This window comes from Nyctereutes procyonoides, unplaced genomic scaffold, assembly GCF_905146905.1.
Source record: "Nyctereutes procyonoides isolate TBG_1078 unplaced genomic scaffold, NYPRO_anot_genome, whole genome shotgun sequence".
NCBI lineage: Eukaryota > Metazoa > Chordata > Mammalia > Carnivora > Canidae > Nyctereutes > Nyctereutes procyonoides.
Genome location: NW_026575036.1, coordinates 781,611 through 796,788, shown reverse-complemented (window position 1 = coordinate 796,788; position 15,178 = coordinate 781,611). Strand labels below are relative to the sequence as shown.

At 36.4% G+C, this 15,178-nt stretch overlaps 1 protein-coding gene across 8 annotated transcripts in view; it reads left to right on the top strand.

The window, feature by feature from the left end:
* Positions 1-15,178, top strand: part of EPS8 (epidermal growth factor receptor pathway substrate 8) — a 176,546-nt gene that overhangs the window by 79,769 nt on the left and 81,599 nt on the right. Inside the window, exon 1 of one of the 8 annotated variants that reach the window (XM_055318547.1) lies at positions 2,967-2,985. The exons of the other annotated variants lie outside the window; for them this stretch is intronic. The gene's annotated coding sequence lies outside the window, so the exon portion shown is untranslated. Of the gene's footprint in view, positions 1-2,966; positions 2,986-15,178 lie in introns of those variants that run through there. 8 annotated transcript variants of the gene reach the window in all.

The following is a 15,178-nucleotide window of genomic DNA, read 5'->3' as shown; positions in this document are numbered from 1 at the left end:
CTCAATCTCTCCCTATCTAAACAGCAACAACAACAACAATAATATAAAACAACAACAACAAAAAAACAAATCCAAACTCTTTTTTTTTTTTTAATTTTAGAGTTTAGGTTTGTGTATGTATTTTAATTTTTTTTTTATTTTTTCATGAAATGCTTTTTGGATTTTTCAGCTATATGAAACTATATTTCTTATTTTAGTTAAAATTTGTAGCATTTCTTATGTATAGAATATGTTAACTAGATTCAGGAAAATGACTAGAAGATCCTTGTGGTAGTATTAAATCTTAATATATTTTCTAAAATTTTAAAACAATATGTGAAATACTGTCGTTTTGTATTTAGCTATGTAAAATCTGATCTGAAATGGAATGTGTGTGTTTTTAAGATTTTATTTATTCATTCATGAGAGACACACACACACAGAGGCAGAGACATAGGCAGAGGGATTAGCGAGCTCCTTGCAGGAACCTGATGAGGGACCTGATGAGGGACTCGATCTCAGGACCCTAAGACCATTACCTGAGTGAGCTAAAGGCAGCCAGTCAACTATTGAGCCACCCAGGCCTCCCTAGAATGTGTGCTTCTTAAGCTTGCCTTTGACCTTACAGGAACATTTATCCAAGAAGGCTTTGTTTTGGGGAACTTGGATATACAGTTTCTTGAGGATTAAAAATACATTGTGTCAGGTATTTAGATGTAATTCAGAACCATATTATTTAACTTCCCCAATTATATGATCCTAATGATCAGATTTAAATATCTTATAATATTATTGTTACTATTAGGTTGCTTTGTATTCTTTTTTTTTCCTTCATTGTTTCTAAAAATGTATTTCCCTCTGATTTTGCAGGTAATTTTTTTTATTCTGCTATTTTGTATAATTTGCCAGACCAAATGACACAGTTAGAATCCATTAAGTAGAGCTGTGAATATCAATCTTGGATACAAAGCTGGGGATTGTTGTTGGGGAAAGCCCTCCTGCTGCTCTTGCTTGGCATTCCAGAGACTCTGAATGAAGTCTCTTAACTTATTCAAAGCCTGGATTTGTGAAGGCCAGTTGGGCTCCCTTTTGCCCATTCATAACGGATATTGTACTCTTCTGGCTAAAAATGGTCAGTGACTTTCCCATTTCCCATCAGATAAAATTCAAAAGTTGTTATATAATTTATTATCTTTAGTCATATGTCTTAATTTATGCCCCCAAGCTTCCAGAACTTTGTGCTTTATATATATCTCACATTTCCTGCCTTTTTCTTTACTCATGCAGCAATTAGGAAGTCTTTCCCTCTTAATCAAAATTCACCTCATCCTTAAGGTCTACTAATCATCCCCATTAAATTTCTCCTGGTCCCTTCCAACATTGAAAGTCACCTGGTTTTTCCCGCATTTTCTTAACGTGCTTCATGTTCTATCTTGTGTTACAGTTATTTTTATATATGCTATATTTTTTAAAGATCTTATTTATTTGAGAAAGAGAGCACGAGTGGGAGTGAGGGGAGAGGCAGAGGGAGAAGGAGAGAGAATCCTAAGCAGACTCTCAGCTGAGCACAGAGCCGACTCATGGGGCTCCATCTCAGGACCCTAAGATCATGACCTGAGCTGAAACCAAGATGAGTCTTGATTCTTGACTGAGCCACCCAGGCACTCCAACATGTGTTATAATATTTTATAACTGCTGTATAACATTGACTGACTTTAAATGATCCACTAAGTCTCTTATTTCTTACTGGTTTGGGTGGAGTTGGTTTCGTCACATTTCTCCTATTTTTCCTTGTATTCAGTAGATGCTCATAAATTTTTGGTGACTGAATAAATGGAATGACATGACAGTGAGTTATTGTCTACTAGACATTTTATTGCTCTGCTGGAATGGACATGTGAGGACAAGGGATCAGTGAGAGAACTAAACAGTTGTGGCATAGCTTTCTGAATCTAAGCTGTCCCCAGAAGGGAGAGCTGAAGAAACAAAGATACAGTTAAGAAACATTTTAGATCATGTTTAATGGCTCAATACTGACAAGGAAAGAACAACTTTTTCTAGATAAAGACTTTGGGCTGATAGAAAGTTGAAGAGTAACATAGGTTTTGTAGAGTGTGACTATGGTTCTGAGTCAGAGAACATTTGTCACATGCCCATAGTTTGGGAATGAATAGTCAGTTCTGCTGTAATGCTTGTTTTGAAAATGGGAATTTATTCCTATGTTACTGGTACTAGGGAGCAATTTGAGGATAATGTAAATTTCACATTTGTTATATGTGATTTTATCTGAGAAATCGTAGGTGAACACAGAAAGTACCACCTGGTTGAAGTGAGCCACACAGGAATACACGAAATGCACAGGCTCAGACTTCACACATCTTCCAGCTACCTTACTCCATTACACACTGTGAGCCACAAATACCTATATCCTGTTTTATAATATTCCCTCAATTTCAGATAACCCTTTCCCTACCATTTTACAGTAACTCATAAGCTATAACCCTTTGGACACCCAATGCCACAAGCAAACTTTAGGTCTTTTTCAAGGTCAGGTGCCATGTTTATTGTAGTTTTTATTTATATTTCTAGCCATTTAACTGTGTTAAATTGATGAAACCATGTTTCAATCTTAATTAGGTTTTTTCTTTTTTATGAAGTGTCACTGATGAGAGTTTTTTAGTATTGTGCTTCTAACTCCATTTTCTTCATAAGCCCTGTGTTTTTAATGATGTGATTTTGCATAGCATCATCATTTTTAGGAATATAAATGTTGCATTTTAACAAAATTGACTGTACTAATTATTAACATGCCGAGTGTGAACTGATAGCACTCTTTCTCTCTTTCCTTCGCTTCTGCTCTTCCTCTTCCCTGTCTTTTGATGGTGAAAGACACTAAACGGTCCCTGTAAGGAACATGGAACAACGGAGCAAAACGCCAAAGATCTTTAAAAAAAGGTGGGGGGCAGAAATGTACTGGTGGAAATAAATGGACAGCTTCAAAAACAGGTAGAGACTAAGAAGTAAACATATAAGGCCTGTGGGCTCTAGAGTGAAAATATATCTTACCTCTAAATAATTATAATTATGTTTAACATTTTTTGAGCCTTTACTGTGTGCTGGGCACTATGATAAGTGCTTGACATGGATTATGCCATGTAATCCTCATAAAACTGTATAAAAAGTATGTTATTTCTGTCTTTATTTTACAGATGAGGAAAATGAGGCTTAGAAGGGTTAATTAACTTGCCCAAGGTAGATAACTTATAAATATAAATGGCAGAGCCAGTTCTAGAAGCAAGTCTGATTTCTGAGGCCTAGATTTTAGTGATCTGTCAGAGTACTTTCTAGATTATAAGTTAATAACTTCTACATATGTTATTTCCTCAACCTTTAACTGTGTCTGATTGGCATCACAGGCTGTTTCGACCCGTGTAATAAATGAAGGAACAAAGGCGCCCAGGTTAAGAAAGGCACAGATTGTCAGAGGCAGAACAATAACAGAAATTAATTCTCATATCTAATTCAGGGTTTTTTTTCCTGGAGCTTATGTATAAGATGAGCCGAGCTGAATGGAAGAAGACATGATTTTGTTGGGAATTGGAATAAAAGGGGTTGAATTTGTAACAATATGTCAGAATTGAAATGAGAGAGCCTAATGGAAAATGGGCAGTGGGGGACCTCTAACTCTGTGGTACAGGAAGCCCAGAAGCCCAATCGGTATGTCATAAAGAAAATACAACTAGCACCAATTTCAGTACAGGGTTATATGAGAAATCTGAGGTCATAAGCATAAATTGGTTATACTGTAAATCCTGATTAGTAGTATACTCAAAAACAAAAACAAAAACAAAAAAACAAAAACAGAAGAAAGAGAGAGGTGACCCTAGAGGAAGACTTCCAAAGGCTTTATTGGGTGGGGTGGGGGTGGGGGTGTGGGGGGGGAGTTGAGAACGGGAAGGCTTTATTTGTACTTTTATTGCATGTCCTGAATCACTTTTTCTTTTGGTGGCCAGTAGGGCCTTACATAAAAACAAGTAAACAAGTGTTTAATTGGTATTTGTTAAACAGAGAGTTGATAGATAGTAGAGAGAGTTTTCAGTTGAATGTTATTGAAAGCTAAATCTTATGTAGATACTACTATAAATAAGGGTAGAATTGATGAGTATTTATGTGTTTAGAGCAGGGGATTAGCAGACTCTGACCAGTAGGCTGTTCCTTTCTACAAGCCAAGAATGATTTTTACATTTTTAGTAGTTTATTAAAAATAAAAATGAAGACTATCAACAGAGACCATATGAGGTCCACAAACCCCAAATATTTACCACTTGACCCATTGCAGAAAGTTTGTCAACACCTGACCTGAAATACTGTCCAAAAAAAGTTAGACTTGTTTTCTTAGGAGATCAGATTAGGTCATAGAAACTGATACTATATTTAATAGAGAGCTCCATTTTTGAGTATGTGCCTTTTTTTCCCCTTTCACTTGTGGGAAGGATTTGATATTTACTTAGTATATTTTGCTAGGGGCTTTCTATACTTTATTTTTCATACCCTTGAAAGATATAACTACTTTAAAATGAGAAAACAAGGCTCATAGAAGCTAAGTAAGCCAAAAGTTTCTCATTAAATAAGTGGTGGTATTCATATATATTTGTTTGGTTCTCCCAGATAAGAAAATGGTAAAAGTTGAGTGTATACTATTCAGAATTCTGGCTTGAAACTATCCAAATAAATATCATCATATATGGACATTCATAGTAACGTTAGCTAGTATCTAAAAATAAACATTTAAATTTTACATACAAAAAGTAAGATTGTTTGGAGAATTGTAATTTTATTATAAAATTTACATATGAGGGAAGATCTTTGGATAAACTGTGGAAAGGAAACTTACAAGGAAAATATAAAGAAAAATTTGAAGTCTCATATTAAAAACTCAAAATAATATTCACCTAAAAGAAAGATCAGACTTAAAATGTTTTCAATATAAAGTACAAAATAGAAAAGTTTATTCTGCTTCAATAGAAAGTGCACCAGGCAGCAATTTATCTTTGAAAAGCCCGTGTTAAACAAATATTGGCCCATATGTTAATTATAAGGTCTTATGAAGAAGATTTCAGGGTGCTGTGAAAACATGTAATGAGGGATTTAATCGTATAGATTGGAAGGTCAGGACTAGACTTCCCAAGCTGGGTCATTTAAGCTGAAATGCAGGAGTTAGGCAAAGACAAAGAGGATAATTATTCCAGGCCGATAATGATAGGCCTTGAGGATGGTAAGAGCTTGGCATATTCAAAGGAATATCAAAGAAGGTCATTGTATCCCCTAACAACTCTGAGGACAAGAATTATATCTGTTTTGTTCATCCTTGTATATCCACCTTCATACATATAGTATCTGTTGGCATATAGAAAGCCCTTAGCAAGATTTCTTGAATGGACAAAGAATGAAAGGACATTTTACTGGGAAATTCATGGTATAATTGTAAGTAGAGGAGTTACCTGGATGAAGGCTACTACCCTCTCTCCGAAGCCTACATAATTACAAAACTACTCAGATTGTTGATAATCCCAGATTACCCTAGGTCAGTTGCAGCCCAGGTGTCTCAAACCTTAGTAACCACTGTTAAAGTATCTGAATGGACCTTTGACCTATAAACAGTCTGCACAGAAAAAAGAAATATAGACCATTTTAACTAGATCTAAAATCACTTTCCTGAGAAGGAAAGTGAATTTGCATTATTACAATGTCAGGAATAAATCTGAGACAGAATGAATATAGCTACTTTTCTAAAAATAACCACCTGAAGGGAAGGGTGTTCTGTACTAGAGCATACATAACAATCCCTGGTTCTCTGGGTGATCACTGGTGACCAAATAGCAAATGATTATTAGGCTTAGAGGTTTAATTAAGAAGGTAAATACTCAAATACTTATTATTTGTGGAGCCTATTTCTTCAAAATCATCTCTGGACTTTTAAATTTAGATAATTTCACTTCTTGATTTGAGTGCATTGAGGGATTTATAAAGTAGAAAGAATGAGGAGAGGATTGCATATTTCCCAAGTCTATGAAATAAAGTTGTAGCAGCCATGGAAGGACTAATTTCACAAAATTTTGACCATACAATGGAAGCAAAATAGAGATTTATAATAATCAAGGAAAGAGAGAAGATAACTTTAGGTGGGAAGGTAAATGAGAATTAGACAGGAAGGAATTATTCATGAATAATGGGTTATTCATGAATGAATATCTAATCTGCCTCCAGAATGCCCCTGTAATTATTTTATTAAAAATTAGTAATGTGATTGTTAATCCCGCTGTTGGTTTACTGTTTCCATAAAGATTAAATCCAAATTTTTGTACATGTTCTATAAGGCCTCTCACAATCTGTCATGAAGCTTTTCTCAACCACATTATCTTTTTATACACACTATATTGCAGCCACACTGAGTATGTCACTATGCCCTGAAACTCATGTCCTCCCATGTACCATGCTTTGCATATTCCTGGAATACTCTCTTACTGCCCTTACACCTACCACTTACACACTCCTCTGTGTCTTTCAACATCTGGTTCTACTGTCTCCTCTTATATGAAGCCTACCAACAAACTGCCCTAAGTGGATGCTTCCATGGTATGTTGTTCACACTGTGACAATAGCATTTACTAACTTGCACTGTAATTTTATCTTTGCTAAACTGAGTACTTTAGAAGAGAGAAACCATATTGTTTATTATATGCCTTTCTTGTGAAGCACACCTGATAGGTGTAGACAAAAAATACTAGATGAGTTTCTTGGATGGTTTTGCTTACTCTATAGTATGTTTGCCTTTAATAAATAATCATGCCATGTATAAGCTGGAATTTGTCTTAGAATTTCAGTAATTATTAATAACTGGTGATATCACAGGCCAAAGTATTAAGCAAGCACATTTTTTTTTTCTCAGTAGCTTACTAGTGCGCCATTTCTGTGCAGAATTTTTAATTAATGTGGCACACTGACTTCATAGGTATTTTCACATTACTTTAAATTCCTCCTGTCCTAGCAGAAAGTATCTCATAATTCATACTTATGCATCAATAATATAATATATTTTTAACTTCCTGAGGTGTATGAAGTTTAAAAGTGATTGCCAGGGGTGAAAACACTTAATTAAAAAAAATAAATTAATTTCCAGTGGTAGAATTTCATTCACTGTGTCACTTGGGTAAATGATATACTTTTAAAAAGCAGGATGACTCTCTGTTGGGCCTAAAATCACAGTGGGCAGTCAGGCTTCCAACAGCACCTCTCCATCTTCAGCACCTCCAGAGTAGTGTTGACTCTGGGATATTATATTTCCATAGGCTGCTGCTTTACTCTCTGGGATAAATTTGCCCTTCTAATACTGCTCCTTAATAATTTGAAGAGCGGAATAGTGTGGCTTATTTCAAAGTGCTTATTCAGCCTTATTAACTAACTAGCAGTTTCTTTTTCAAATGTTTAGAAATAGAAATATGCAGTCATTTAATATTTAAACTCGTGTCTATGAACCTGGTACAGAAATGAGTGAACAGTTATTAGCTGAATTGGCATATTAAAGGATGGTCTTTCTACTGAAGGCAAAATACTGCGAGAGTCAGATATTTGAACTCCTTCCAGTATAGATTACTCAAGAGGAAACAAACGGCAAGATTCAGTTTAATTGCTTGTTATTTTGAAATAGGAAATGTTATGTGTATTTTTCTTCCCCAAGGGCTATGTCCAGCACAGTATCATTTTGGTGTTTTTATAGTTCTGTGAGATGTTTCCAGTGTTTTAGAAATAAAAAACAAGTGAGACGGACATAAATGTATCTGGACAGTAGAATGTTTCAAAGCTTATCTAAGTAATTGTTCTTCTAAGTAAAAGACTTGGTAGTATTTGTTGGAATAGTCATGTTAGGATTTAAAAACTAATGGAAGAGGGCATAGTACATTTTGGCACAGATTATGTAAATAAAATGTTTGCACATGTATATGTTTACATGTGTGTCTTATGTGCATATGCTTAAGTGTGTTTAAACTTTAGCAAGCTTTCTGATAAGAGGTGTGTGGTCACATGCACAGACAGCGTAGACAGAGTTTGGGCTCTTGGGTTGGTCTGCCTGGGTTTGAGGCTTTACTTATGTACTAGGTGTGATGAGGCAAAGTACTTCCTTGCTCTGTGTCTCAGTTTCCTCATCTATAAAGTTGAGATAATAATTGTACCTACCTCCTAGAGGAGTTGTACTTATCAACTGAATTAATGTGTGCTAAGAATCTATAACAGTGTTTGGCACATATAAGCATTTAATAAGTGTTACTTATTGTTTTTGTAAATTATTATTAAATATTGGCCACTGAGTTGATTCAGAGAAGGGAAAAGAACTACCTTGAAAAAAAAATGACTGTTTTGAAGCCAAAGACATTAGTTAATTTTGTGGATTAAAATCATAAGGTTGTTTCTTTATCATTAAGAGATTATGGTATAAAGAGGGATATGTGTAGGTAGTCAGTGGTTTATTCATTATAATATATCTGGGATTATCCAATTTTGACTGTATTTAAAGTCTTCTTTTTTATGACCAGGTAATATGTGTTTATGAAATGGTTTACTTTGAAACTTAGTTGGGTTTGGAAAATAGATGTCTTTTTGTCCATTTTGTGTTAGACTTCAATTTTGTCTAATCAGTGTTTGAATGAAATGGCACTTGTATAGACTTCCTTCCAAGAAAAACATTGGGTGTTTCGGGAAGTGGTCTTGATGAGTCAGAGGGTAATACTTTTTCCTCTGAGTCAGTTCTGAGCCTCCTTGATATAAATAGGCTTACTTTTACCAAAAGTTCTGCTTTTTAGATCATATGTTAAAATCATTGATAAGTGACCACACCAACAATAGTACTTTTATTGGTATTTCCATTGAATTAACACTGAGGACCTCATCTAATTGTGATTGCAGAAATTCTGTTAAATATTTTTTTAAAAAAAAATTTCAATTCCGTTTCTGTACTTGTAAATTAGTTTCTATTTTGCATCAGTTTTGCCTCAGTCAGAACTCATTTGTATTGGGCAGTCATTTGTGTAAATCTTAGAGGAACTTATATTGATAATAATAACTCCTTTGATCACTAAAATTCTGCGACTCTTCTTTTAGTACCCCATGTATATAGAACTCCTATAGTGCAACTTTAGTATAATAGTTATTTTGCAGAAAATTATACTAGTTTGCCACACCCCAGAACTGTGTCAGAGATACAAAGGAATAAACCAGAGTTCTCCTTAACTATATTGAAAAATACTAAACATGATAATAGTTGCCAAAGGACTAGATACTAGAGTTGGTCTGGGAAGACTAAAATAGGGATGATACAAATAGTGGAATTGAGCAGTTGCTAGATGGGAGGTATGAAGTAGCAGGAAGAGTATTTAGGGTAAGAGCAGAGGCCTGAAGGTAAGCCAATGCACTGTATATTCCAAAGAGAGTGTGATGTAGTTAAAGTTTATAGGTGGGAGTGCTAGAGAGAATATGGGGGACTGGAGAAATTATTTAGGATAAAATTGTGGTGGGCCTGGAATGGTGAGCAAAGGAAATTTCTTTTTATGTGTGTGAGTATGTAATTGGTAACATTCTTTGCTCTGGTTATCATGTATTTCTTTTGAGTCGTATTTGGTTGATTGCAATTGGCTTTTCCTTCAGTGAATCTCATTTTTACAATCAGTTTTTAAAGGAAACTTCTCCATTGCTATTTCTCTCCAATACAGTATTTATTTAGGAAGATAAAGAACTGGTAGATATAGATAATAAATCTTAAGTGACCCACATGTGCTTTTGCATGTAGTCTTCATAACAGTCTTATTTCACAGGGGAGTAAACAGAGGCACACAGAGGATAATATGTGTTCAAAGTCACAGAAACATGGTAGAGCCAAGATTTACATTCAGGACTGACTGTCTCCACAGTATGCTCTTTTTATTATCCCACAGTACCTTGGTACAAGCATTGGAATATACTCAGAATGTTTTGATTGTTTCCAGTAGTTCTGAAATAGCATCCCAAAAAGCATTTTTCTTCTTGGCAGATATACTATTATTATTTTTTAGGATCAGGAAAGTGGTCTTTAGATGCTGGGAAATTGCCTTATGGGCAAGCTTGCTCACCCCCTCTCAGGAAGCAGTAGTAGGGCTTTGTTTCCTAAGAGTAGATTATTGTCATTTGAGGCTTTGTAAGGTTGGCAAGAGCAGTCAAATATGTTTAGGCACAGTTGTGGGTAGCAGTGACCCATGCTGTGGATCACCTATCCTGTGCCCACTTACATTAGTAGATTATTAGTTGGCTATTTTGCACTTCTTCTATCTTAAGGTTGATTCTTTGATTTTTCTGTCACAGCACATACAGTCACTTGTGGAGTAGGCCACTTTGCTTCATCCTAGTTCTTTCATGGTAGGGGGGCAGCCACGTGGCTCTTGACAAAACTAGCCTTCCCTGAGGCGACAAAAGTGGCAGTTAAGAGTAAGTACTATTCTTGTAAACATTTCATATCTCATACAATTCAAACACTTGTTTCCTAGAAAAATTTCCTTTTCAGCATCCCAGAATAGAGCAACTTCAGTTCTTGGGAGAGCGGGGACATTCATCTTGTTCTTCCTAGCTATCTAAACCTGGAGGAGTATACTACTGTGTGCTGCCGTGTGCTGTTCCCAGGACTTCTTACCAACTAAAATTATAGAAATAAATAAATAAGATAAAATCATGTCACATGCTTTCTTTGTAGGTAGGCTTAGAGGTTGTGAGGGTAACGTATAGCCAGTCCTCAAAGTTACCTGTATTAATTCCCCCTGGCTCCTCCCCAACACCATGAGAAAATAGGATACTTTCTCCTGTGTTCTGTTTTGTCAAGTGATCTTTAGAAGTAAGTTTAGTTGAAGCAGGTCACTGAGCCAGTGTGATAATAGCCTCTGTGACTGATGTCACTGAACTAACGCACTGGACTTTGGAACTGCAAAGAACTCTTGGAAATACCCTAGTTTCTAGCTTAATCAGTACTAATGAGGACCCTATGAATTTAACATGTCCAAGGGCCTAGAGTTAGGAATGGTATCCATAAAGCAAGGAATAGTATTAGCTTTGGTGTTCAGTTTTCTAATCTCACAACGAAGCTAAATCAAATTGACATCTAGGATGTTCCAATGGCAAGCTTAGGAACAAAATTTCCTCACACTCCCAGAAAGTGGCTGAGTTCTGATAGGACTGATGCTCACCATCAGAGAAGGGACAGGATTAGAAAGGTAAAAGGGGATGCCTGGGTGGCTCAGCAGTTGAGTGTCTGCCTTTGACTCATGGCCTGATCTGGGGGTCTGGGATCAAGTCCCACATTGGGCTCCTGCAGGGAGCCTGCTTTTCCCTCTGCCTCTCTCTGTCCCTCATGAATAAATAAATAAAATCTTAAAAAAAAAAAAGGAAAGGTAAGAGGATATGGTTAGATGAGGTTTTTTTGTTTTTATTTTTCCATTCATTTGGGGAAAATAAAGAAGGTGGCTGGCAATAAGAGAAGTCAAGATGGAGAGGGAGATGTGTATATTACAGTTTGGATGGGGTCACTTAGAGGGACTTGGGCATAATAGTGGACCATGCTTGCTGTTTTTCTTGAGTGGTTCTTGTTAGAAGCTAGAGATGCAAAATATTTTGTTTGTAACTCTTCAACTAGCTAAAATATTTCCTGCTCAGTTTTTCTTGCTTTTAGAGCATGATTTAAATAAGATTTGAAATAAACACCTTAATTTGGTCAAGCAAAAAAATAATTGTGGGCATAATGTTTTTCATTCATTAAATAGGTTTTTACTGAGAACTTACTAGGTATTAGGGACTGTACTTCACATTTTGTGTTTAGTAATTATTTAGTCCCTACCTTCAAGAAACTTACAATCCTGTGTATAAAAAAGAAAGTAGGAAGTTACTGTAATATGATAAGTGCATCTTAGTGTTAGACTGAAACATAATGGGAACACATGAAAGGGGTGCCTATCTGTCCTACTTTGGAGAAATTAAGGAGGGCCTCCCTATATTGAGATCTAAAGCTTGAGTAAGAGCTGACTAGATGAAGTGGCAGGGAGGTTATTGGGTGAGAGAATATTTCAGATAAAAGGTGTTACTTGATAGCAGGAATCTTCAAAATAGTGTATATATAGTACATACATAGCCTATGCAAGTATAGGGAGGATTCATGGTGGAGGAGTGGGTTGGGGACAGAATAGGGGAGGTGGCAGGAAGGCAGAAATGGTGAAAAAGGAAGCTTTACAGGTATAAAAGTCCAGATCACAAAAGAGTACTGTGCTATTTAATTGAATTGGATGTTTTCTGGAGGGCAGTGGGGAACCATTGATTGGATTTAAGTATAAGAATGATAAATATAAATATAAGTTTTAGAAGGCAATAGTATTAGATTGATTCAGATTTTATCTATGGAAGTTTCTGAAATGATTCCAATTTAGATCATCAAAAGATCACTTAAGGGGTACCCGGGTGTCTCAGTCAGTTAAGTGTCCAGCTCTTGATTTTAGCTCATGTCTTGATCTCAGCGTTGTGAGTTCAAGCCCTGCATTTGTCTCCATGCAGGGCATGGAGCCTACTTTAAAAAGCTGGGGTGGGGGTGAGGTGGTGCAGCTGTGTGGCTTAGTCTGCTAAGCGTCCAACTCTTGATTTCTGCTCAGGTCATAATATCAGGGTTGTGAGATCAAGCCCCGAGTTGGACTTTGCCCTGGGTTTGGAGCCTCCTTTAGATTCTATCTCTCTCCCTCTCCCTCTTCTTCTGCCCCTACCCCTCAAAAAAATCACTTAAAATTCTGGTAATCCTCTCAGTGATAGATTTTTACTGCTTACATGACATAAATATAAGGAGTTTGAAAACCACTTTAAGAATTTGTACCAAATATATATATTAAAAAAAAAACATGTTTTATCAGAAACAATCCTGTATCTCTCTTAGAGTGTAATGTATTGAAACTATTAAAAGAGTGTGCTGAGTTTAAGTTATGTGGACCTTTAGTTTAGCAGTTTGAGGAAACTTCTAAACCTGGCTCCATACCCAGTGTGGAGCCCAATACAGCCCATTACTAGGACTTGTGACCCTGAGATCAAGACCTGAGCTGAGATCAAGAGTCAGGTGCTTAACCAACTGAGTGACCCAGGCAAAACTGACTTAAATTTAATGAAATTAAAATTACAGTTCTTCAGTGGTACTAGCCATGCTTTGGGTGTTCAACACTTGTGCTTAGCTACTGTATCAGACATCGCATGTTTTCATCATCACAGGAAGTTTTATATAATAGTGCTCATCTAGATTAGTGATGGTCCCGTAATGGTTACATAGTAAATGTTTTTGAGTGAATGAATGAATAAATCAGTACTACTATTGGTTGGTAACAATTATTATTGGATGAATCTTATTTGAATAATTATTTACAAAGGTCATTTTGCCTTTTAATTAATCAGTGTTGACATATCCTTGACCAATTTCAAAATACTGGATTTATCAGTAGTTAAAGTAGGAAGTATACAATAGTTAAAAGCATGACTTGTTAAATCTTAGCCATGATATGTAGATGTCATGGCCAACTTACCTTTACTTACAACTTTTATAAGTCCCAGATTCCTCCTTAACATAGGGATAGTGATAAGGCAGGAGGGAAGTGAGACTAAAGAGACAAGATGACCAAAGTAAAACCATTTTTGTTTTAGGCTGACTCTTAACCTAAAAGTAAGTAGATCATAAACAGAGTCACAAGATCCAACTCATGGAAAACAAGACTCCACTCCCTCCAGGAGTAAAAGCCACATAAGCTGGACATTCTTAAAAATGTTCCCTATAATTCCATAGCTCTAAGACAATGGAAAAACTACCTAATGTACATGATAAATCCAAAGTTAGAGTAAGCCCCTCCCAGTGTTAGCTAATTAAAAAACAAAACAAAAAAAACCTAACAACTAATAAAACCCTTCATTAGAGACAAAGTGGGGGTCCTCTTTCTTTTTTTTCTTTTTTAAAGATTTTATTTATTTATTCATGAGAGACACAGAGAGAGAGAGAGCGAGAGAGGCAGAGACACAGGCAGAGGGAGAAGCAGGCTCCATGCAGGGAGCCCGATGTGGGACTTGATCCTGGGACTCGATCCTGGGACTCGATCCTGGGACTCTATCCTGGGACTCCAGGATCACACTCCAGGCCGAAGGCAGGCGCTAAACCCCCTGAGCCACTTGGGGATCCCCTGGGGGTCCTCTTTCTTACTGGGAGGAGAGACCACTTCTTTATGAGGTAGCTCCATTCTTTTATACTTAATAAATCTTTGCTCTAAAATGTTTGCTCTTGAATTCCTTCTTACGCAAAGTCAAAAACCCTCTTGGCAAGGGCCTCAGCCTGTCCAGGATCAATAAGCTCTTACAACCTCATAAAGTAGGTAAGAATTAAGTAAGATAATATATATAAAGTACTTGCATAGTACCTCACACAGTAAAGTGCTTAATATAAAAGCATTATTTTTTTTTACAATAGCAAACCGATGTGTTTAAATTTACCCCCGTTCATGGATAATTTGAGGCTTGTGAAGAATTTTACTTCTATTTTTTGCCACTTCTGTTGTTATAATATGGTAGATATTTTTCTAGTGTAGTATTATCCATAACCAAAGATTATATTTCCTGCCTTTATTTTATTTTTTTTATTTTTTTTTTAATTTTTATTTATTTATGATAGTCACAGAGAGAGAGAGAGAGGCAGAGACACAGGCAGAGGGAGAAGCAGGCTCCATGCACCGGAAGCCCGATGTGGGATTCGATCCCGGGTCTCCAGGATCGTGCCCTGGGCCAAAGGCAGGCGCCAAACCGCTGCGCCACCCAGGGATCCCTATTTCCTGCCTTTAAATATGAGATTTAGTAGCCTCAATTAAAAAAAAAATTATTTGGGCAACCCAGGTGGCTCAGCAGTTTAGCGCCGCCTTCAGCCCAGGGTGTGATCCTGGAGACCTGGTATCGAGTCCCGCATCGGGCTCCCTGCATGGACCCTGCTTCTCTCTCTGCCTGTCTCTCTCTCTCTCTCTCTCTCTCTCTCTCTCTCTCTCTCTCTCTGTATGTCTCATGAATAAATTAATAAAATATTTTTAAAAAATTTACCCATTGGACTTAATATTTTTCTTCTTAATTTTTA